The 26,741-nt window shown below is 38.7% G+C and overlaps 1 protein-coding gene across 2 annotated transcripts in view; it reads right to left on the bottom strand.

The window, feature by feature from the left end:
* LOC124622288 overlaps window positions 1-26,741 on the bottom strand; it is a 770,325-nt gene that overhangs the window by 182,143 nt on the left and 561,441 nt on the right. The gene's annotated exons all lie outside the window — the stretch shown is intronic.

The raw sequence follows: 26,741 nt of genomic DNA, 5'->3' as shown, positions 1-26,741 counted from the left end.
TTATGCAATTGTATTTATGTGACTACGTACTGATGATTTTCGTATTTTTTTCTTGGCAAATGCCCGGCAAGGTAAGGTTAGCAGGTCGCTTTTCTTGTCGTTACACATCAGAAAGTGCACATTTTCCAGATAAAATTACGTATCTTACAAATAATTATGCAATTATATCTAGTGATATATTAATTTTATCAAATTTTCTCTCCATTAAAGTCTTCAATTCTTGCCTTCATTAACTACACAACATACAAGCTATACACAAAGAAGATCACATTTCTTGTCGTTACACATCAGACCGTGCATATTTTCCATTTTTTTATGTATGTATGATTGTTTTCCTGTTTTGTTTGTATGCACTATGAAATATTTAAGATATAACAAACACCAGTTGACTTTAAAATTTATCCTTTTTTTTTTTTTTTTTTTTTTTTGCTGCTACATTGTGATATACTGTGTACATTTTTGCTTCTGAACACTGTCGATGTTTTTGACATATTACTTTTTCTGTCATGCTATGCTGTCTGCTCAATTATGTTACTATAAACCAGTTTTTATCTGATGGGTATATGTATTAAATGCAAGATATTAATCCTTGTTCATCATTTTCAGAAAGAGATAACATGTAAATGAAATAAATTAAACAGAAATGGGAATTTCACCTTCGGAATGAACGAAAGAGAATGCAATACCTCGTGATGAAGAGTAAATGGATCAGAATTAACAAGCATTAACAAGAATATACTATACACATCGTATGATAGCAGTCTTAACTAATTTTCTCTTTCAGAATACGAGGCGATTGATGCAGGCTGTCAGACAGAACTACACATCTTAGTTTTAGCGATGAAATATGCTATAAATAAGGAATAGTTGTATAATGAATAATGAAGTGACTTTTTTGCAGATGATAATGAATGGTGATGAATAATGATGAAGAATGTGCTACTATGGATAATGAAGTTTTTCTTTACAGGTGATGATAATAATGCAGTTATGGTGATATGGATAATGAAGTTTTTCTTTGCAGATGAAAATAATGATGAAGTTTATATATTTGCTGTTAGTTAAGTGATGCTATGTAGTTATTTAAGTATTTGTTGCAGTTCGTTTTGACAGTATGTCTTATATCGCATGGTATGATGACTGAAGGTTTTGGAAAGGACAGCTAGAGAACATATATATTTTTATACACATTTCACTACCTGTTAATTCGAAGTTCACTACTTTTCAGCATAATATGCGTTTCTTCTTTCCGTTTCGTAATCCATTTTTGTATATTTTGCAGGAGAAATTATTCATGAAATTAATGTGGTATAAATAGTTGTTTATTAAACCTACGTCGTTTATGAATGTGATCACATATACTGTACTTGTTTCATAACCTTGCTACAGCTGACTCATGACGAACGACGTTACGCATCTTCATTTGCAGCAATAACTCAAAAGCAAACAAAGTAATTACCAGTCCCAAATAATGCTACTAGTTTAATACAGTTCTGAGTAATACTGATCAGCTCTGAATAGTATGTCACTTCAATAATGACTTCTGAATAATACATACAAAAAAAAATGTTTTGTAACTGGCCAATGAATGCCACTGATTATTGTAATAAGATGACCTATGATGTCAATGATTACTATAATTAGATTAATTATGTATAAATGGTATGCCAATAATTAACTCATTTGGAATAATGACTTCTGAAAAATACAAAAAAAAATGATTTGTAGCTGGCCAATGAATGCCACTGATTACTGTAATAAGATGACCTATGATGGCAATGATTACTATAATTAAGTGAATTATGTTAATACTATGCCATTCATTAGCTTCTGTTTTGAATGATGACTTCTGATGGTTTGTAACTGAGCAATGAGTGCCAATAATTACTACATTCAGATAATTTATGAACATTATTCTGTAATACTACATACATGGTACAGAAATGTTCAGTAACTGGGCTATGAGTGCCACCAATTATTCAAATCAGTTGTTAGACTAGTGTAATTCTCAATGAAGACTACTATGTGACTTAATGTCCTTCACCTTCTGACCTAATTACCAGAAATTACTGCAATATCCATTTGTCCTGTCTATCCTCATGATCATGGAGCACTATATTTGGTTTTTGCACTAATTCTACGTTGGTCTACTTTACAAGAACCTGGTGTTGACACGGCATGCTGTCCACCACCTTGAGCGATGGAGATGTTATTATGGTCCCACTGTTTGGTGTACCTAGTGTACTACCAAAATGATAGCATGGAATATTATTACGACATTGCAGTGTCTTGGCTACACTGATTAATACTTCAAGGAAAAGAGCTTCAGATTGTCTTACTTGGTATTGTGCTTCTGTAGAAAGATATGGACTTTCAGTGCAGCCGCGTGCAACCTAAAGTGCTACACCCATGACGCTATCCTTCCCATTCCTGTCGTAATTCTTGTAAAATGATAAAGACATATACAGTGCGTGTGCACTTCCTTTCATTTGTTAACAAGATCAGTTGTCCTAAAAATACTTAAGACTTCTATAGTGCACGTGCACTTCATCTCACTCCTTGATATGTTTATTTGTTGCAAAAAAATGCTAGAGAGTTTTACAGTGCGTGTGCACTCTATGCCATTTGTTAATACCATTTGTACTCATTACGTATACATTTGTGATTTCCTGATATGTTTTGTACTACAGTGCGTGTGCACTTTCGTCATTTTTTTTAACATGATTTGTATTCATTGCATATACATTTTTGGGATTTGCTGATATGTTCTGAACTGCAGTGCGTGTGCATTTTTGTCATTTGTCAATATGATTTGTACTCATTATGTTTATTTGTTGTAAAAATGCTAAAGAGTTTTACAGTGCATGTGCATTTTTGCCATTTGTTAATGTATTTTGTACTCATTGTGTATACATTTTGTCATTGCCTGATATGTTCTGTACTCAGTGCGTGTGCACTATATTTTATTTCATGTTCTGCACTTATGTATCTGTAAATATTCTGTGATTGTAAACTTAGTTAATTATGAAAATTTTGTTGCTCATGGCAAGTCCAATTGACTCACCATCGCTGTCAAATTTTTACCCCCCTCCCCCCCCCCCCCCCCACCCCAGTGGAGGGTTATGTAAGGTGTATGTTTCGCCGGCGTTGGGCGAGGCATGACAGAATCTCTGACCAGAGAGTAGTTTATTGTTAGTTGTTGCTTGTCGCGAGTCTGCGCTAGTCTGCGCGAGTCGGATACAGTAGAAGGGAGTCGTCAGTTGTAGTCAGTCTGCAGTGATAGTCGGCCGGCTTTAGTAGCGAGTGGACAGTAGTAGTCTGCGGGAGTCGGCATGCGTCGGCTGTGTGCTCTGCTCGCGACTCTGGTCAGGACTCTGGACGATGAGTATTGTTGTACAAGGTAAAGAAGCAGCATTGCGCATATCTAATAATGTATGTTAATTGTAATTAATTTGTTCAAAAAATGCCCCAATAATAATTTTTTTATAAAGTAATTCTTTTAAAGAAAAACATTCATTTCAATTTAAAGAATATTTCCTATGCATTCCCTCCAAGAATCAAAAATATATATATATATATACCCCAGCATTGCACGAACCTGTGTCGAAGAATGTATAATTAAGAGCAGATATAGATGCAGTTTTTATTGAGGTAAGAATTTTTGCTTTTTTATTCAGAATACAGGACCGAAGGTCAGCGCTGATGCCCTTATAAAATTTGCCAGATATTATTATTTCTGTTGAGAGGTTACATTTGGTTCATGGTTCATTATTTAATCAATATTATTGTGAGGTTTATGGTCAGTTATCATTTTTTTAATTTTTGTGGGGAGGTTACGCTTGGCTCCATTTTGCATTTTTATTTAACAATATTTCGTGCGGAGAGGTTACAACCCATAATGTGGTAAACGTAAACGGGCGGCTGGGGTGGCCGAGCGGTACTGGGCGCTACAATCTGGAACCGCGCGTTCGCTACGGCCGCAGGTTCGAATCCTGCTTCGGGTATGGGTGTGTGTGATGTCCTTAGGTTAGTTAGGTTTAAGTAGTTCTAAGTTCTAGGGGGCTGATGACCTCAGAAGTTAAGTCCCATAGTGCTCAGAGCCAAACCTAAACGTAAACATCGCTGACGGATCAAGCCGTAGGCCTATTCTGCCTGGCAGACTGCTGCCTAGAAAGCAGTACGATGAGTCTACAGAGTTTGTATACAAGGCATCGGGAACAATTTTTCGCTGAATTGACCGTACGTCGCAGCTCGCTCGCATCACACGTGCTCTATGGTGGGGGCAGTGACCTTTCATCACGCGCCGAGCGCCAGCCGCGCCAAGAGTGTTCGTTCAGCCGAGATCGTATTTTTAGTGGTATACTTTCGAGCGACTCGCTGCAAGCGCAAGGTGGAACAAACGACTGAACAGCGGTATACCATTAAATTTTGTGTTGGACGGGGGAAATCGGGTACAGAGACTGTGGGCACGATTCACCGAGCGTTCAGGGAAGAAAGCTGGTCACAGACTGCAGTTTTTAAATGGCACAAATTCTTCAAAGATGGCCGAGAGTGTGTGAAGGACGAGCCCCGCATTGGACGGCCGTTGATGTCAAGAACCAACGACAACGCGCAACGTGTACGTGAAGCGCTGAATTCTGACCGTCGGTTAAGTTTGCTCGACTACCAAAAGAAGAGGTGTGTGTCTGCTTGTCAAGACCTTCTGCATCGCGCTAAAGAAGACCCCAGCTTCCTCGACAACATAGTAACAGGAGACGAAATTTAGATATTCGAATACGACCTGGGAACAAGGCGACCACATTCCCAATGGCACATTGCAGCGTCATCTCGCTCCCCATGCTCCCGCCCCATACCCAAAAAAAAAAAAAGAAAAAAAATCGAATTTGCACATCCAGGCAGAAATAAGAAACTGCATCACGACAGTGCATCCAGCCACACCTGCTCCAAGGTCACAGACTGCCTGACGACAGACGGCATTGCGACGATTCCGCAACCCCATTACAGCTCCGACTTGGTACCAGCAGACTACATCCTGAACCCAAAAGTGAAATCCTCCTTCGAAGGACACCACCATGGCATCCTATATCCCGTGAAAGATGCTAGCACGTATACTCTTGAAGACCTTCCGGAATCAGCATACCATGGTGCCTTTTTGAGCTGTGGGAAAGCCACTGGCGATCGTATTAGAAGAATGAGGGGTGAACTCCGCAGAATTTTGAGGTATAAATCTTCTTTTTACGAAACTTTTCTTACTACTCTTTATACAAACACTGTATGGTCATATGAAATCTGATCAGCATGTCGCCAACCTTTTCAGCTGTAATTGCGAGTCGATGAATCATGTCTATTCCACCGTTTCTTTACTCGAACAACTCCTCATTTGGCCTCACAAATCTGTCACCGATAGTGGTCGAAGTAAAATGGAATAGGGTTCTACCACCTTAAATAAGTAGCTATAGTTGAAAAATGGAAAACAAGTTTCTGCAATGTTTTAAAAGTTCATATGATAATTAACGAAGGCTAAATAAATGTGTAGTAAACTGTGGATATGATATCAATGTGTCTAGATAAACAATTGAGTTGTAAGACCTAATACGAGGGTTGGAACTTAATAGTGACAACTATTTATTTACAGCTCGTACAAAATAGATACGTGTTTCAAAGTTTTACTGACCTTCAGAGTAGTCACGAGCATTGTGTACAACCCGTTTCCAGCGATGTGGAAGTCGTAGGATACTCTTAGCAGTGCCAGTTGTGTTGACAGCTCGAGCGGCGCGGGCTATTGCCCGAAGAATTTGTACCAGTTCTGAAGCGAATGCCGTGAAGAGTTTCCTTCAGTTTAGAAATCGAGTTGAACTTACGAGGGCTTAAGTCAGGGGAAGGAAGTCGGTAGTATATCACTTAGCAGCCCCATCAGTCAAACAAATCAGTAACAGCTTGCATTGTCCTGTAAAATGATGGACAGGTCCTGCAGAAAGTCTCATCACTTCTGTCTCTAAGCTGGTCCTGGGTTGTGGTCCAAAAATTAACAGCGTAGTACAGAGGTGATGACAGGATCTCACCACCATTTTGCAGAACTATGCACAAGCACGTACAGTGCAAGCTGTTACTGACTTGTTTGATTGACGGAGCTGCTGAGTGCTATACAACCTACTGCACTCCCCTGACTTAAGCCCTCGTAAGTTCAAATCGCTTTCTAAACGGAAGGAAACATTTCAAGGCATTCGCCTCAGAACTGCTACAAATTCGTCGGGCAATAGCCCGCGCTGCTTGAACTGTCAACACAACTGGTGCTGCTAATAGTATCCTACGACTTCCACATCGCCGGCAACGGGTTATGCACAATGCAGGTGGCCAGTTTGAAGGTCAGTAAAACGTTGAAACAGGTATTTTGTACGAGCTGTAAATAAGTAGTTGCCACTATTAAAGTTGAAACCTTCGTACTTTCTACTATGTATGAGTGGCGAAAGCGTATGAACGCTAATTTATCTATAGTTAGCTTAAGTAATGAATTACAATGGGAAAACGTAGGGTATATTGAGTGATTTGAGTAATTTAACGTAACTGGAAGGGAATGTGGAATCGAATGAAGACCAAACTGTTTTTAATTAATGAAGTTATGTTTACTGGTGTAATAAAAAGAGGAAATGGGGGTTATATGAGGACTGACAATAAATCGATGTTGATGCGAACATATTCTTGTAGGGAATGCTATATACTTCCGTACGTGTGCTTGCTGAAGCGTATGAGTTAAAGATGTACGAAGTAATATAAGAGATGGATGGACTTGAAAGCTGAAGGTGTTAAAGATAGTAGTAGCACTTAGCAGTAATAAGGTAAAAAGATGATTGCCTTATTTTATTTATAACAATTTTAGGTAGCGACACTGCGTGAAACATAGTCGTGTTATTTGGAATATGATCCTAATTTAGGGCAACTGTAATTGAGAAGTGAAAGAAGTATATTAATTTGTTATGAATGGAAGTGCTTCTAATTTATGAAATTGTGTATTGTAGAAAACTATACAGTTTACTTATGATAATGCTCCATCGTAACCTGAAGAGAATGCTATAACTGATGTAACTGAAGCAAAAGATGGATGTTAATTAACTATGGAGAAACAAGTAGAGTGTGTCTATATTACTTTATCCGAGAAAGATCAAATTTCTTGACTGAGGTTGAGGAATATTGTATCAACTCAGCTGTCACCATGGTATGCTTAGTCTAGGCCCTGAGTGTCTCCCGGGACACAAATCGTAACCACCCTAACTTATTTTGCTAGTCAATCCAGAGTTCCATTTCCTTTACGATGTTAGGTAAAAAGCAGGGCTGAGATGTCAACAACCGTCCAAACGAAAGATTTTCTGTATGTCAATCAACGTAAAAATGTTGCAGGAAGAATGCGTTTGCTTCTTGTTACTGATGCAAATAGGATATTGAGGAGCCAGCCACTAGCAGCAGGCAGCCGCCATCTTCGCTATAATGAGACCGCGTTAAGGAATACCCTGATCGCGCTGGCGACAAAATAAAGATACTAAAATACGTTGTAATCATGTCAGTTTGTATGATGTACTGGATCTGTTGGTCTGTACGTATCTATGAGCGCCAAGACAGATTATTGAATTTACACTACGAGGTAATTACTAGACTGAAGTTTAGTCACGGATCTTAAATTGTGCATTACTGTACGAATCACGAGGCAGTATGTTGGGATTAATAATTCATGAAAGTGATCAGTAGTTCGAATTATGGTAACGTTCTGATGAACTGATGCGATGACAAATGTGTTGGTTTGAAGTCAGTATTGATTTAGAATTCCCTTTGATAAATAGTTTTACGAAAGTGACAGTATGTTTGCTCCGTGAAAGTGAGATATTCTTTGTGTTTGTGACTCTTTTCTAGTAATCATGTTGTCACGTTTGTCCTCCTGCTTGACCACTCGGTTAAATAGTTCACGGCTTGATTAGATATTACAAGGTAGCTGGGGATTTTCATCTGGCCCTTTTGTGCGGCATCTCCCTTAGTCGATAGTTCCGTTTTGGCCCAGTCAGATTCTGGCAAGCAGATTGGCAGATAGTACATAGATACAAGTATAGTCAGCGCCCCTAGGTAGAAAGTCCACCGCAGCCTGTATGATTTTGTTCGCCACATCACGGTCTCAAGGTGCTGCCACATGCTACAGAAAGGAGTTATGATATGATAAGTGTACTTTATCAGTTGAGATACTAATTTTAATTAGAGCCAACTACTTTATTTTGTTTTGATACGTCTATGGTATCTTATTTGCAATGACTTCTCGTGTTTTTGTTTCTTTTCGATGAATAAGATTATAAGGAAGTGTTGTAGGTCCTTCTCAGATTTTTTTGCACAATTGGTCACTGGGAAAGAAGAGGGATCATGAGAAGTGAGAAGTTTACACGTCACAGACATCTGCAGTGTATACGTTCATACGAAGAGGCAGATGGAACATTTAAAGCATTATTTCGTATCACAAAACTAGAGTTCCGTAACAACCACCACACCGCCAGTTGCGAAACAGAGAGGCATACACCAATATTCATTAACCAATCAGATCCTGCAGAGCCAGTTACTCGAGCAGGTAATTACCTCTGGTTTGCTGCTGACTATAAAGTGAATTTATTTCAGATTAAAATGGTCATTAAATTAAAACCAGAATTTGTGTGAGATTTACGAATGTAGCCGACATTAGCATCAATGATAACTGGCGTCGTCTGCGTTTGCCAATACTCATTCCGTACCGAGCGTAGGGGCTTGTTTTACAGCAAAGAGCCTTCTGCTCATTCACGTTTCTAGTATCACTGACGAAAACCTATCGCAGGAAGTTTTTACTCTGTTGCTAAACATATGGCGTCTTCAAAGTTTTTATCATCGAACAGTGCATCTCCAGACAGAAAATGTTTTTCAACGCCTTCTTGATGAAAATTCGTATAGTCCCCAAAAAGAATTGTGAAACACTCTTTAATGATTAATATGAGTCATTGGCCCAATAAGCATATCTTAAGACGTTCAGAAGATTCCCCCCCCCCCCGTCGCATTAATTCGTAATCTCTCAGAACTGGTAACTGGTGAGCTAGTCGAAAGAAGTTCACTTAGCTTTCCTCTTTTTGTCACAGCTGGAAGATTCCGTATACCTACACTAGCGTCATACCAAGTTATTCTAATCGTGTATACAACCAGTTGTTTAATTCACTCCTGTTGTAGTGCTTCTGTCAATCGCATGAATTTTATTTTGGCTCCCGTACCGTAAGCATTACTGAAATTCACGTCTCCTTACGTTTCTTCGAGCGAATAACCGTAATGTCTAATTACTTTACACAATCAGTCCCAGACGGCCGTGAGCAACTACAAGGTTCCTCTCCCACTGATCCCACTGATTTGTGTTCTGTGCCTTCTTTCTCCTAACACCAACTATGCCGATCTGCTGCTGCTCATGAATTCCATATAACCAACTTTACTTTGGTCTTCCTAGTGGTCTTCTTCCGTAGGGAGTAAAACCATTGGATTTCAAAGGCCATCGGTGTTAAACCATCCGAGGAACATGTCCTACCCGTACTAGCCGCTTGTTTCTCATCAGACCTACGAAGTGTGGTCTGTTGTAAATTTCATCCGACTCACAGTTACGGCGTATTCTTCAATATCCAGCCATCCCTTGTTGTACCAGACTATAGATCCTCCTTGAGAGTTTTCGCTCGAAAACGGAAGGATTATTTCAAACATTTTTCGAGACAATTCTGGTTTCTCAACCATACAGCCCTAAAGGTTCGATCAGTGTTTCATACAGCTGGAGTTTGAAATTCTTTGAGAGACAGCACAATTTAAAAAGCGGTCTCAGATTGAAGTATGATGGGATTGCGACTTGGGTCCTCGCTTTGATTTCTGCCTCACACAATGCGACCTTTGTAGAAATTACACCCAGATATATATTCTGTACCCTTTTGTATGAATGGTTTCCTACTACTAGAGGATGGAGTGGGTCTCTTGATCAGCCATTACTCCTGCTCATCACCAGATATGACAACATGGGACCATAGTGTCGTGGGGTATACGCCATATTCCAAACCTACCATCAGTTCTTAACAACCGAAATCGGGACTCATCTGACAAGGCCACGCCGGCCGTTGTGACCGAGCGTTTCTAGGTGCTTCAGTCCGCAACCGCGCGGCTGCTACGGTCGCAGGTTCGAATCCTGCCTCGGGTATGGATGTGGGGACATGACCTCAGAAGTTAAGTCCCATAGTGCTCAGAACCATTTGAACCAGCACACCACCTCCGTGTCTCAACCCTGTGATTATGTAAAAGCTCTCCGTGACTTGGTTCCCGAGCTTCACTTTGCATTGTAATCAGTGAGACGAGCTATAACTGAGGAGTGTCTTAGGTATTCCGAAACCGGTTAGGCAATTCGTAAGACAGTCCCAATGGATGCAGTCATACGTCGTCCTAAAATCCATGAAGAACCCATGTAGATTCCCCCCCACCCTTATTCCCACATCTAATCGGTGATAAACGTTGCTAATAGTCGAAGGGCCCTTTCTGAAACCTCCTTGATATTCACCAGTCACTACTTCTGCAAACAGCTGGATTCTATCTACTATGCAGTTGGACAAGATCTTATAGCAGACGTTCAGGAGGGCGATTCTTCTGTAGCTGGTGAAGTCCGTTTTGACACATTTCTTGTGAATAGATCATATAAGAGCTGTTTCCCAATCTTCTGGGATCTCCTAAAAATTCCAGACCCTCTTCATTAGTTGGTGAATTTTCTTGTGGAATCTCTTTACTCCAGCTTCAATGACTTTTGGCCATATTCCATCTTCTCCTGGACTTCTGTCTTATTCTGCCTCATTATTTCAATATTTATTTCCTCCAACATAGGTACGGAGTTATCTAAATCTAAAATGTAAGTAAACTGAAATTTGAGCAGATGTTGGGATTCATCTCAGTTAAGGAGTTCCCTGAAGTATTGTTTCCATCCCACAGCAATGTTGAACTCATTGGTGAGTATGTTCACGTTATTGTCCATGATGAATTTTTGGCATTTCTTGCATCTCTTCTTAAACAAGGTAACTTTAAGGTGTACCTTTTACGCCCCTTTCCCCAAGAAATGTCGTACAGTCTCCTCTATCATTCCTTTGATGCACAGTACATTCGCTTTGCTCTGATCAGGGTTGCTTGGGTAGTTCTCTGTATTTCTTCCAATTGTGGTTTGTCTTGAGAAAAACCCGCGCCACGTAGCTATCTGTCCTTGCATTCTCATCTGGCTGATGCCTCAGTGCATTCGTCCCTGAACCAAATCTTCCTACCCCAGATCCCCTTGTTGAGGACTGAGTTTGCAATCTGTATGCGTGACCTCCTTCCACACTTCTCCTTCTCTGTGATTCCCCTTCCGGCAGAATTTCGAAGTGGTTGCGGAACTGGAGCTGGAATTCGTCTTTCTTTGTAGTAACTTTGAGTGAATCGACGTGGTACCTACTTTCTTAAGATTATTAGTAGCCCTGGCTATGGGATATGCTTGCAGCCATAATTTTATTAGAAATTGGTCGCTCCCACGTGCCGTCTTTACAAAATGGTCCAAATGCCTCCGAGCACTATGCGACTTAACTTCTGAGGTCACCGGTCGCCTTGGACTTAGAACTAATTAAACCTAACTAATCTAAGAACATCACACACATTCATGCCCGTGGTAGGATTCGAACCTGCGACCGTAGCGGTGGCTCGGCTCCAGACTGTAGCCCCTAAAACCGCACGGCCACTTCGGCCGGCCCGTCTTTACAATCATGACCGAGTTGTTTGCTTGGATGTCAGGTGCAGTATGATCTACCTCGTCAACTCTTTTAACATCAGACGACGCTCGAGTTCGTTTATGTATATCCTTCGGTTGGCAATTTGTGATGTCGATGATCATGCCTTTCGATATTGTAAAAGTGATAAACCAGACGTCACTGTCATCGTTGAGTTCATGAAAACTATGTCTTCCAGTTATTCAATGGAATACTTCTTCTCGTCCTATTTTAGCACTAATATCTGCCAGTACTTCATCACAGTTCGTGTTGGGGATGGTATCCGCACCAACCTACATGCCTCATTAATTCGTCTTGCACTTGGTGTTGGAGTTCTTCTGTGAGTTCGTTGCAATTCACAAACGACATTTTGCATATTACCTTCATGTCTGTTGTTACTACTGCTTTTGTAGAGGTCACTAACGAAAATCCAGAGACTATAGCAGCTATATCGTTACTAACACAAAATCTTATACCCAGTTTGTTTCTTGTCTCACAGCTTCCATAAAAGATATTATACTTTTCGGCATCAGGGGTACAAGTGTCACCTGAATGAACTTCCTGTAAATCAAGTAACCATCGAGCAGAACCATAAACATTGTCTCCGTATATGCCTTACTGTCGGCACCAGTGATATGTAACATAACCTCCAAAAATATTAGCCAGCGTTTAAAAGAGCAAGAAAGTTACTTTGGAGCGCTGTAGACGTGGCAGAACTGCAAACCAAGAAACCATGTGACCCAGCGTCGCTGATGTACGAGTGAGCCTTGGCGGTTAAGTGATGTTCATGTGCCAGTCGCTTGTGAGAATCAGAAGAGAACTGTGGGTCGACACGGAAACGGAGCAGAATGGTACAAAGGAGCTGTCGCGATTGAACGATCACATTGCCACACCGTGGTAGAAAGTTCCAGATTTGTTGAGGCAGCAAAGGCCATTGTCCCATCGGGTCGTGAAAATATCGCAACCGACAGAGACAGGAAATGAATGTCACACTTTGACAGTTGGTTTCAAAACTCGTCTGAAGCTGCTGTTGTAATGTGAATGCAGGGCCATCTCAACAACTTTCTGAATGAACATCGTGAAGGGTACTGCACGCAGTAGCATTTGGACTTAGGTACCTCGGATAAGGACGTAGCTCAGAGAGACACATGGACCAAACTATACAGAGACTGGACAGTAGCTAACTGTGGTCTGAACAGTCGCGATTTCTATTATCAGATGAATAAAAGGATCGAATGAACCATCGTCCAATTAGCTGCTCAGCCCAACCTCCATGGAAGACGAAGGTAAGCTGCAGATGGCTCTGTAACGCTTTTCTACTGTAACTTTTGATCACTCATTCGAATTACTGTGAATACGAACAAGGATCTTTACATCAATATTCTCAGGCACCAAGTGCCCCCCTTTTAGTCTACAATCTCATGATGGACACTTCCGTGTTTCTAGATGACAAATGCCGTGTTCATTAAGCCGCATGAATATGTTTCTGGTTGGAAAAACACTCAGATATTCTTTCACAACATGTCTAACCCACAAAATGAGCTCAGCTCAGTCCTATAAAGAATATGTGACCCTATTTTGAATAGCGCATGTGACGTAACAGTCAACGTTCCCGCTTTCTTGTGACTCTGCAGAACGTAATGGTTTCACCTGGTTGTGGCATACGTGAAGAAACATGTGGAATCCCTTCCTCACCAAATGTCAAAGGTATCAGCGTGACATGATCTGCGTATGACAGCATTACGGGAGTTTTTGTCCGTAGTGCGTATCAGGTCACTGATTTTTCTCTGGGAATGCCATGGGTACAGCATCTCATATTTTTCGTATCAACTTCCTTCTTTCAGATGCTGGATCGTTACTAGAGCACCATAATCATTATCAGTATAAGCATTGGTAAACGGCCTGTAGTATCCTCTACTAGAAATACATTATTTACTAGTTCGAGGTTTCCTAAAACACACGTTTATGAGGGCATGGTGATAGTAGAGTCCTACCAGATGAAATGACTTCCTCTCAATTGGAGCCACAAGTTCATCATTACAGAACTATTTCTGCTGTAGAACAACTGCTGTATTTGTAGTACGTTTCAATGAAGCTCACACTGGCAGAGTTGCTGATAACATGACTGTCAGTTCATGCCACTACTTAGGCAATGGGGTAACGTTTGCTTGCGGCATGAACAGCTGATTCAGTTAACATGTCTTAAAATATGGGACTACGGATGAAAGTCTTTGACAAATCTTTGTAACACCTCAAGCTGTAGCATGTCCTGTCGAATAAACCATTCTGCCCTGGAGTTTACCTCTCAGACAGTTGACTACTCAGTTTTGGGCCTTCCAATTGTCATATTTCCCAGAAACGAGGGTCACCGTATGTTGGAGTAAGCACTCAATATCAGCCATAATTTCTGTCACATATTACTTTCATTTCCAGATCAACCGATTTTCTCTATATGAAAGGAATATGCTTTTGTGCCACACTTGTGAGTGCTCGATGTACTGTACACACATCCCATTATAGTCGATAGTGGTGTTCGTGCTGCGTATTTAATCGTAAGCGTGACCTCATGACAGGTTGTGTGAGATTTTTCTCTTCAACTTTTCATATCATAATATACGCTGCTTCCCGGATGGAGGAGATGCATCACTGTTATAAGCAGTAGTTAAAGAGGTCAATTATGTACACGTCAATTATGTACACGTCAATTATTTACTTTGTTCGTTGCGGAAGTTTTGCGCTGATTTTGTCGTACTTGATGTAATTTCTTGTATTAGCATTGCTGCTATTATCTTAATTTAGCCCTCTCAAGAGAGTCGGTTTTCCAGAGGAGTCCCGCTAGCAAAAAGTAAAAAAAAAGTCAAAGAAATTACTCAAGTAGAGACATCAGTGATGACAGCGTCATTTGAAAGTAGCTCCAAACAACTGGGCAGTACATAGGACCACAACTGTACAATCATAATTTATCAATTACACACACACACACACACACACACACACACACACACACACGCGCGCGCATAGAGAGAGAGAGATAGAGAGATGGAGAGAGAGAGAGAGAGAGAGAGAGAGAGAGAGAGAGAGGAGAAAGAGAGAGACCATTCTACAATTTCTTGTTGTAATTTCTACCCTCATTTTGGGGGTAACAGTTAACATTATTACGGTAGTTTGTCATTAGAAGCATTGGTGTGTAACACTATCACTTAATAGTCCACTAACCCACTTTGGTACCGTTACTATATCAGTGATCTATTTGTCGGAAATAGTTGTTTACATCTTATTGATAATGACATACGAGTATCTAGGGTACTTAGATTTTGACGACTACATTCAGAGATGTAACAAAGTAATTCTTATTCTAATTCAAATTCTCTTATTCTCAGAATAGTAAGCACATCACGGTTACAAAGGCTGTTTTAACTTAAGACCTGTAGGCATCAAATCCGTCAAAAACTTATTCGTTTCCATACTCACATGGATCGATAGTACTTAATAGTATTTAATGTCTATATTTCTCTTTCATAAACTTGATTTTAAATATAAAGGAGATGTAGTTAGTCACATGAAAAATCCTATAAGGACACATAAGAAGAGATAAGCCAAATGTAACAGAGAAACTACAGTTAGGAGAGATTTCAAATTTCTGTAATGAGAATTTGAGCTTCAATCGCCCTTGGCAATACAAGAAAGAATTTTGCTTGCGAATCTATATACAGTTTTACTAGATAGTTGACGTCAGTTTTTTCCAAAATGTTCAGATGTGTGTGAAATCTTATGGGACTTAACTGCTGAAGTCATCAGTCCCTAAGCTTACACACTACTTAACCTAAATTATCCTAAGGACAAACTCATACACCAACGCCCGAGGGAGGACTCTAATCTCCACCGGGACCAGCCGCACAGTCCATGACTGCAGCGCCCCACACCGCTCGACTAATCCCGCGCGGCAGTGTTTTCTAAATGCGTACGGTGCTCATTAAGGTATTTTCCAGAATGTACTATGGCAGGTGATTAATTAAAAATCGAAAACGTACTCACTAATGCGAGATATGTTACGAACTGAAATTTCATGTCTGTGTGTTTTACTACAATTCATGTTCCATTCTGCTTTCCACCCAAAGTCCAAAATTAGTAGGTCTATTTTCGGAGAAACACGTTCTTGTTATGCACTACCCTTGATGATTATATTTGGTTATGGGGAACCAAATTTGGGAATTAGTAGTATCAACTTTACGTGCACCAGAAATGCGAAGGGTGGAATTGTAACCAGGAAACATGTACTAAGGGGTTTCTGTTTTCGCCACTCGCCTTAAAACGCGCTCACAGTTTCGGAGTTTCATTTCTGCAATAAATATGCACGCTCTTTCCGTGGTAGAATGTAAATCAATTATCCAGACGTGCAAGACTACTAAACTCCATATATAATGCAGTGCATTTGCCCCCATTCCTTCACAACGAAGGCTTCATCGCTGATTTTCACAACTCGTGCACGAGGGCCTCAATGTCGTTAATTTAATTCCAGTCCGGAAAGTGTCTGGCTTCCAATTTAAACGTTGCTGTTTCGCGCTGTTACGCTCCCTAGCGACCTCATTAATTTGGCTGCAGCCAGGGCAGCGGTAGGGACGGACGTAACAGGTGGTATTCTGCTATTTAGCGAAACAAACTGGTTGGCTTGCTCATTAAAAACGATTTTAACACCGGCTCCAAATCACAAACTTGTTAGCAGACAGTAGCAGTTAATTCTAACGTTATTTAGGGATTCTTCGGCCGCTTCGGGGTTTTTTGTTCCACTGATTTTTATTTATATGAACTAGTTTTCGGCTGATTAGGCCATCTTCAGATAACTACTGGCTATTGTTTACAAGGAGCATGTGTTCTTACGAACCAAACATTTCGGACTAAGATACAACGCACTTACATACCATCTTTAATTGTGGTATTGTCTTTGGAATTGTCAAACGTCTCTTTTGACAAGTTGTTCTGTAAAACTGTTTTTTAACATATAAATCACATTTTGTTAAAAAACATTTCTACAGAACAAAAAGTCAAAAGATCCGTTTGACAATTCCAAAGGCAATACCACAACTACAGATGGTATGTAAGTGTTTTCCATCTTAGTCCAAAATGTTTGGTTCGTTAAGAACACTAGCTCCTTGTAAACAATAGCCGGTAGTTATCCTGAGATGGCCTAATAAGAAAACTGCCTAAGTGTTGTTCAACCCTGAATAATTCTAATGTATTTACGACGAAGGGAGACACGAGGTGTACCACGCGAGATGCGCCATACATTTAATATAACATTCCTCTAGCATTTTCTCAGACAGTACGTTGTACTGGAAACGACGTTACTGTATATCAGGGAGACCGTCAAATTATCAGAAACATTATATCGGCTTCTAGAGTGTAGTTTGTTGTAACACCATGTAACTCTAGGTTTATCTATGCTCTTAGCTAAACTGCACCGTGCAAGGAAATTTACTAGTGGAAAAAAATGCATGTTTGTACGTAGTACATTGTATTCATGGATCACTTTGCAACAGAAATGACTATGTTGTTGAAACTCCAGAGAAGTATTCGTCCCTTGGCGTCACTGTATTATTTTCAAGTTTAAGTAAGTTATGATTGAATGCATCTCCAAAATATTATTAGCGAAAGTTAGGTTTTTTGTCTTTGTATGTGAAAACAAAGAGAAGTAAGGAGGAGAGAGACATTGTTGTTTAATGTGACAGAAATATAACATTTTAGTAGAACTTGGGTTTATTTTTAGGCCGGAAAAGTTTTTAATAAGAAGTACCTTACAGTTGAACCGCTTGTTAATAAAAATTAAACTACAGAAGTTGGTATCCAGAAATAAAACAAATGCCCGGAAGTAGGTTGCCTGTAACAGGCGCAAAGTTTCGAAAAAGATGGAGCAACGAGAAAGATATAATGCCAACGGTGAAACTAATACCAGAATTCCAACTCTTTTCTAGCGCTGAAGTTTACTTTGCTGGATTCTTTTCTGATGTTTCTCACAAGTGTCATTTCCGTTCAATGATGATTACAGACGTTTCAGCAATTTCCAAACATTACATATAAGCTAATGTCTACTGATCTACACTGCACGTTGCGGATCACTTCCTCGCTGAGGACAAGATTAGATGGAGCCAGACTAAGAGAATGAAATAGCATGGTCCAGGATGGTGGTTCAAACATCAGTCCAACCAGTGTCATCCAGTTTTCCCCAGGTTTCTCAAAGTTTCCATTTCTTAAGGGACAAGCGAAGAACATTTTTCAGAAAATGACACAGCTAATTTCCTTTGCGTAGAATCTGCAAACCAAGCTGACTTTCCCTCTCTAAGTACCACATCGTTGATGTGCTACTAAACTTGCACCAGCGTGTGTGACACATTTCCAAACATTTTTGGAAACATTATCATTCTGACAAAGTACATCTTTTCTGCTTTCTCTTCAAAATCAGCATTATTTAGTATGCTGTAGCAGTATATCAAAGTACACCGTGGCACACAGTTCAAGCAACTGCCGCTGGTCGGCACTGCGGTCGGGGCACTGCAGTCGCAGAATCCAAGACGACAATGGTGAGAAATTCAAAATTCTAAGTTGGCACTGGCATAAAATTTAAAAAATGGAAGACGGTGGAACTAACGCAGTTGTGCTAGACGGATATTAAAAAAAACTTTCTAAATTACTTCTAAACAAAATACCGAAAAAATCCAATATGTCGCGCTTGCGCTAGTGACCACTGTGGCGTCATCTTCAAAAATATCGGAACAACTTGTAATTTGCGTCGCGTTGAAAAGTACTCAAATGATTCGTATTTCTTATAAAAATATGTTAATAAATTTACAATAATGCAGAATTTCCTGATCAGAAATGCTTAAGCTTCCAAAACTTGATTCCAAGCTCAAAATTATTCGATTATTTGTCAGGAAAACAAACATGCTGACAATACTGGCGCAAATTGTCGCTAGTGATCTACTTTAGTCGTTAAGCAGCACTTGTCAGGGGCTTATTTCGATTACCTGCTGTAAGGTACAATGCACCCTCAATTTCAAAACTCTCTGTATCTCTCTCTTCCCTTCTATCTCTCTCTCTCTCTCTCCCTCTCTCTCTCTCGCTCTCTCTCTGTTTGACACACACACGCACACATGCACGCATACACACACACACACACACACACACACACACACACACACACACACACAAATACACACACCGAAATTTTCACAATTTTCAGAAGTAAGTGAATCGCTTGTATTCTTGATCAAAACATATTAATAGATAAATTGCTTAAGTTGGTGTCATGTTCGGTGTGTCCAAATGAACTGTACTATTTAAGAAGAATGTCTAAAGAGTGTTGTTTACTGTATTTCCCTGTCTAAAATGTGTTTCAAAAAATAAGTCCTCAACACACACAATGTCTATGTCATCTTTTACGAAGGTATCCCCACGTCGAAAATATTTGTCAAAATACGGAAAGTGTGTAGGTATTCGATTATAGGCTTAATTGAAGCTGTGTTACTCGAGATACAAAAATCGCATTAAGAGCGACTAGTGTTTAAAGAAATTTCTCTTTTAGAGGGTAAGATGACATTTCATCATGTACTCCACTAGAAAAATATTATAATCAGTGAGTCTGACTAGCTAATATGACTTTTTAATACATGTGGAGCTGGACTACTTGACATTCTGCATCACTTTTGGCACAAAAAAACTTTCGAGGGCTCCTGCGATATGTAGTGATGAAAACCATGGGGCAATGGCTATAATGTGTCTGTAATATTTACGACAATTCGTAAAGGTATTGGCATTTAGATCTGGGGCTATTGTACTGCTGGTACATAGGTCGAACTTCCATACCCACAGATTTTCAGTAAAGGCTCTCCTCGGCAAGCACCATTTTAGGGAGCAAGAATTTAATGCATCATGTTCTACACTGAAAAAGGATGAGTAACACTATTGCCTGATAATAGCGTTTTTTAAAATTTCTTTTGGTGTGGAACATACATGTAGTTACGTTACATTGATGTTCTGCACACCAATGTCATAGTTTCTGACACCAAACTGTACTAAAAATAATGTATTATGAAGAGATTATTAATACATTACATCACTTAAACTGGATATTTTTTCATAATGCTACCAATATGAGATGTATAGACACAAAATAACCTCAAAACAGAACATGGTCAAAGATAATGATGGATGAGTTTCCTCACACAGAGAATAAAAACGGAACTCTGATTACGAAAGAAAATTACATTTTGGACGAAAAAAATCAAAATTAGATTTGGTCAAACTGCTCCTTCACTCTTTTTCATGTCTCGCCACTCACCAGTAACTCACAAAAATAAATAAAAGGAAGGCACTTTCCCTGTTTAACTGCTTTTAATTTTTAACTTGGGAAGAACATGGTAGGAAGAGTAGTAAGTCTGTATCGTGTTGCTACTAGTTTCAAGATTTAAAAGTTATGCATTTCGTCTGCTGGAAAATTATAATTGTTATAACTAAATTCTAAATATTATATCGAGTGGGAAAACCTTAAATGTAAGACCAATTCTCCTTATTTTTTCACATTTTTATTGGAGACAAGATAAAATGGAAGAAATATAACAGAATTGTTATTAATTTAGAATCTGTATGAGAATACAGTGTGGTTCAAAATTCATATTACATGCTTCTAGAGGGGAGATGCTAGATGAAGTTTAATAAGAAACCCACGTCCGGTTCACTTTCAATCTCCAACTTCATAGTACACACAAGCTGAGAAAAGGGCGCCGCCATGAGACCCTATAGTAATTATGACATCAAATAACACCATCATCCAACTACAATAATGGCTGCAGGATATTGGTACCTGTGAAACTAGGAGTGTTACCTGTGGTGTTCCATGGACAAGCTGCACTCTTGACTTTGAAGAGGATGTGCTTTGACATATAAAAGTGAACCCAACGACAAGTACTAGAAAAGTTGCCCACACCATGTGGTCCTATAGCACAAAGGTCAGAGCTCATTGTCTCCACTGTGTGCATATCTTACAGCCAGAGATTTGAATATGATCCAATCTTCTAACTGATCTGAAATCCCAATGGAACATTTCCAGACATGATTTTCTCATCAAAATTTCATCTACTAAGTCCTGTCTACAACACCTAGAAGTCAGTAATGGAAATTGCGAATCACCCTGCATGTGTGCCCAAGAAGAAGAAATAAATCAGTATTATGATCTACAATTAAATTTTCAGCCATTTTACTTGATGCATGTTTCTTTCCTCAGTGCACATTAGTCCTGCTTTTGAAAAGATACACTTATTTTGTGAACCAGCTGGTATTTTATAAGGTAGAGAAATTTTCTCGTTTTCACCAGTTCAAGGGATTGCTGTTTCTAGGCAAATATTCTTCAGATAAATATTTGTCTAGTTCACCATTTGCCACATCTCCCATATCCTTGGAGCTGAACACATACTCCAAGTAACTATTCATGTGTTATCCACAGCAACTGAGTTATACAATCTGTTCATATCTTCAAAGTAACCAGAAGTTACAGCTTTCAGGTGCCAGAAGCCAATTCCAAACAAAATTATAATAAATGATCAGAACACAGAAATACTGAACTTATTCTAAGTCTTAGAAAATTCTTTGTTGTTCAGGACAGATATTGACATACAAAAGAAAGTACAGAGATATAACTACATTAATGGAACATTCTATACAATCGTCACAACTAAAGTAAGAGAGAAAACTTTAAATTATAGTAATCAATGTCAGAACCAACTACGACATTTGGAAGTGAGCCATGGTCTGTAACATAAATGAATAAACAAAGAATACAAGCATCAGAAATGCATTTCGTGGATTGCTGAGTGCAAACTATCTGACAGGATTACGAATGCTGATATCAAAGAACAATTGAGAATTAGAAGTATAAATGAGCAGATTAAGGAATACATAAATAACTGAAAGAACTATATCACAAGAAAGGAAGGCAACAGAATACCAGAACTAATGATAAATTATTACCCAGTGGACAGCAAACTTCAAGAAGTCTTGAGAAAAGGAGGGAAGATCAATAATTTCAACCAAGAGGACACAACAGACAAATGCCTAATACATGCAGAAAGAGGAAGTAGACATCTCATATTAAAATGTTATTAGTTTTAAGTAAGGGTAATGTTATAAGTAATGAAATTCCATATAATACCAATTTCTGTTGTAAGAAGGATCCTGAAGGCATAATTAGAGTCCAGTTAAATAAATTAGTAAATAAATACATGAAAACAAATAAGATATGCATGAACTATCACATACATAAAAACTGTTTTGTAAATATGTACAGTTTTTATTGCAACGAAAGGTATGCAGTCGACCCATTCTTGGATGGAGATTTATTGAGTCAAGAAAGTGAGCTGCAAGCTTTACCACTGAACAAGCCAAGAGCACAGAGAACACGACGACACATGAGAGATTGTTTGATTTTCCCCATGCAAATAACAATGAGCCAGATCAGCCAGTGAGCTCGGTCTGCGAATGAGTGGAATCACCCAGTGAGAGGATAAGCCAGTGATCAAGATCAGCCATTGAGCGATTGGGAGCGAAGTGACTAATGAGTCACTTTGCAACCTGCTCTTTACATATTTCCATAATGATGTCAGCAGTACAACAAGACAGTATTTATTGACATCTCTTCTATCACCTATCTTCAGCAGGTGTTTGACAAAGACATATTTCTGAATTTTTGGAAAAATATCTTCAGTTAGTAATGTATAACATATTTCTGATAAAACGAGATATATTACATGTGAATAAATCTTATTACTCTATCAAAATCAGCTAAGCTATTATTTTTGACAGATTGTTTGTTTTTCTTTATTTTGGAGGGCAGAAATGGTGATACATCAATATGACTGAATTATATGGGAGCTACTTTCTCAACATACTGCTGTGTTTTTTCTCTTGAACTGTTTCCCAACTTATTTTCTAGTCTATTTAAGATATGCATATTAAATAGATTTGCTGCCTATGGCTCATCATTTATAGGCCTTCCATGCATTTAAATAGTTGTGTTATCCGATTTGTATCGGTCCAGTTGTCCTGTCTCTCAGTTCATTGCATTCCATTGCAGTCTGTTGTTGGAGCTTTTCATTTCTGATATAATTTGCACATCCCTTTAATTTTTAATAACCTTTCATAGTAATTTTGAGTAGTTTCTGTAGTGTGGAACTACTATAGGATATAAACTTGTTCTTGTCAGTTTCCTTTCTCCATTCAGAAGATGCTTTATTCCAACTTGTCATTTTTTTTTTTTTTGCATATCTGTTTAGTGTCAGTTTTAATTAGCTTATCTGGAAAGCTGTTTTCAAGTAATGAAATCAGTTTATCATGGATTAGATTAAATTTTATGGTAAGTGCTGGTTCGTCATAATTTTCTTTAAAAAATTAGTCTTGGAGTCATTAATTATTCTGGCTGATTTGGTATGAGGAGCATCCAAATGACAGCGCACCATCTTATTCATTCTGACTAACAGTGCATTACAATCAAAGAGGGCATTTGTTACTGGGCAGACATTTACTTTATTGTTTTACCATAGCTTCAGCAAAAAATTTTATCTATTAGGATCCTAATGTCTTTATCCATCCATGTTTGAAAATTAGTTACTGACATCATATTTTAGGGCTTGAAGAATGTTCTCCTATCATTTTTCAGATTACAGTTATTTGGAAAATCTACACTGAAATCACCTCAGACTGTTAAGAGATATTTGCTCTCTGAGAGATGGTATAGTAATGGATCCCAGTGGAGACATACATTTCGAGATACACAGTTACAATTAAAAGTTAATCAATTCTGAGTATTGATTCACAAGCACACGTTTCTATATGCTGATGCCTACTAATTCTATTTGACTTATTGCTTTTGAACTTGTGTTCTGTCTCAATATATGTAACAACTCCTTCGTCACCCATATTTGTTTTGCATGAGTAAGCGGCTAGAATGTGATATTTGATACATAACATATCCCTGTGGTTATGATGTTTCGTTGAAGTCCCACGTGGGTTCCTAAGTGTATGAGCATTAGCGATTCCTTGAGAAGGGTACTTTAACTAGTAAGCTGTATCAGTAGTGCTATTACGTGAGCTTTGTGTATGTTTTTAAATCTTGTATTACAATTAGGTTACAACAGTTTGGCTTCATGTGTCCGGTCTTCGAAATCCTTTGCATCTTGATAAATAATTTTAATTTTGTGCAAAATAGAATTCCAATTCATAATCAGGGATCTGTTGTTGGAAGCTGTTCATGGAACTTGGCCTAGCATTGTCTTTATCCATATTCTGCTGTGTTTTCATTTTGTGTGTTTAAAAAATATGGTTCAAATGGCTCTGAGCACTATGTGACTTAACATCTGAGGTCATCAGTCCCCTAGAACTTAGAAGTACTAAAACCTAACCAACCTAAGGACATCACACACATCCACACCCAAGACAGGATTCGAACCTGCGACAGTAGCAGTCGCGCGGTTCTGGACTGAAGCACCTAAAACTGCTCGGCCACCGCGGCCTGCATTTTGTGTGTTTACATTTGATATTAGGAACATTATGAAGTTATACTTTCATATTAAAAAACACACTGTATAAATGATATAATGAATTAATTATCTCTTCAGATGCATCAATTTTAGTACGGTTTGTTATGTTAAGTCGGCAGAAAATTTGATGTTGTTGTATAGAACACCAGTGAAATATAACATCAAAAGTAGTCAACAAGACACGCCAATTATATTTTTAAAGTGTACATCATTCCCTAAAATGGTGCTTGGTGTGGAGACCCATAACTGAAAACCACGGCAGACTATGAAACTTTGATCTATGTATCACCAATAACACAATCTCAGTGCGAAATGCCATTGACTTTATGTATTTTCATGAATATTACAAGTAATTTAGGTCCTGGATAGCATAGTTCTGCGCAGTAAATGTAGCAGCCTTTCTATAAAGTTCGTTTCTGTACCAACATTGGAACATAACCTCAAGAAGGCCTCGATCTGATATAACAAAAATCAGTTTTAGCCAGTCAGTATCATTAATTATACTATTTTTCTAGTATAGAACATGACGCTGTATCTTCTTCCCCTCTAAAAAAATGTTCAGTGATGTGAAGTATTGCTGAGAATTTTCTGTAACTTACCAAATAGTCCTAGTTCGACGTTTGTACACGAGTAACACGGTGTCAAGCAACCCTACAAAGTAAATACTAACATCTTCTACGTATTTTGGCTAATATTTTCTTCGCGGAGATACCGTTTTAGCACTTGAATGAATCTTGATGCGTGTTCTGAAGAATTTTTTTGATGTAACTTTTAAACACTAAAAACCATTAGTTACACTCTTTACAAATTTTATGGGTATTTTAAACTTCAAAATAACATTGTGAGACTTTGCCTAAACATTTTTTATGTTGATATCTTCTTCCACATTAAAACTGTGTTTGTCAGTTTCGTTTTTGTGTATAGCCTCATTTAGTCCCAGGATGCAAAATGAACTTCTTGCATGCGATCTCATTTTGGTACATGACATGTGTCTTGCACATTTATAAAACAATTTAGCTATGGAAATGTTGCAAATTACACTCGATATGTAATTTCACACGAAAATAGCAAGGCTACATTTGACAAAATGATTGAGTTGGTGACTCTGCTTCACATATATTTTTGGCAACGAAATACTGTTTGTTACTTCATTTATATATTTTTAATAAATAACACAGATCGTTTGAATTCTTTGATCATCACACCAATTTACGCAATGCAAATGAAGTTTACATATTTTGGAAAATGGAAGTCATTCGGACACTTCTGAAAATGGCTCACAACACAGAAGTTTGTGTGTGAGCGCGCGCGCGCGCGCGCGCGGCGCTAGCGGAATTCAGTTCGAGTATCTACTGAGCCTTATACCAAGCGTGAGATATTAATCGGACTAAGCTCAGGCTGACTGTTATTTAACATATTAATCTTTATAGAGCCATGTTATACCACTTTTGTCAATATCCTTATGTATTTTCAGTAAGCAATGAAATACTTTTGAACCTGTCGTCACCCAAAGTTGTAAGAAGCTTACATATTTTTGGCACGTAAATATATAGTATTCGCAACACACTTAAATACTTTTGATAAATGCCGGGCGGAGTGGCCGAGCGGTTCTAGGCGCTACAGTCTGGAACCGCGCGACCGCTACGGTCGCAGGTTCTTATCCTGCCCGGGCATGTATGTGTATGATGTCCTTAGGTTAGTTAAGTTTAAGTAGTTCTAAATTCTAGGGGACTGATGACCTCAGAAATTAAGTCCCATAGTTCTCAGAGCCATTTGAATCATTTTTGATAAATAGTACAGGTCATTAAGGTGCTTTAGGAGCTAAGAACATGTCAGTACGTCCTGCCTCTAGTTTTCAGGTTCATATTATTCTTGTAGATTATAATTAACCATAACTTACCTAATGGATAAACTGCTTTGGTTTACTTCATTGTTAGTTCCTGTTATTTATTGTTTCTTACTTATTTTATCTACTATACCAACTTAGTCTTACTTCCATTTTTAATTAGCATTTTATTACTACATTATTGTTGTTATTCATCATTAGTGCCATTAATAGTACCCTCTGCATTTATAAGATTCGTCCTGCATCCAGTACTTTGCTTACCGATTATTCTAGCTCAGCTTTGCGAATATCTATTCCTGTCACCACGTTTGTTTCACGATTGCTGCAAACCCCGCTGGCCTTAGCCATAATACATAATTCTGCCGCAAAGACTAGTGGTGGTGAGGTCTTATCTTTATTCCTGGAGGGCCCAAAATGACGTGATAGGCAAAATCTTGGATCACACTATAATAAGGTGAAGAGGGCGAAATACTTAACTTTGTTACTATCCATCTCCACTGGAATGTCACGAATATTTGC

This window comes from Schistocerca americana, chromosome 7 (genome assembly GCF_021461395.2).
Source record: "Schistocerca americana isolate TAMUIC-IGC-003095 chromosome 7, iqSchAmer2.1, whole genome shotgun sequence".
Classification (NCBI taxonomy): Eukaryota; Metazoa; Arthropoda; class Insecta; order Orthoptera; family Acrididae; genus Schistocerca; species Schistocerca americana.
The sequence above is the reverse complement of the archived record's forward strand: the minus strand, read 5'-3'. Positions and strand labels throughout refer to the sequence as shown.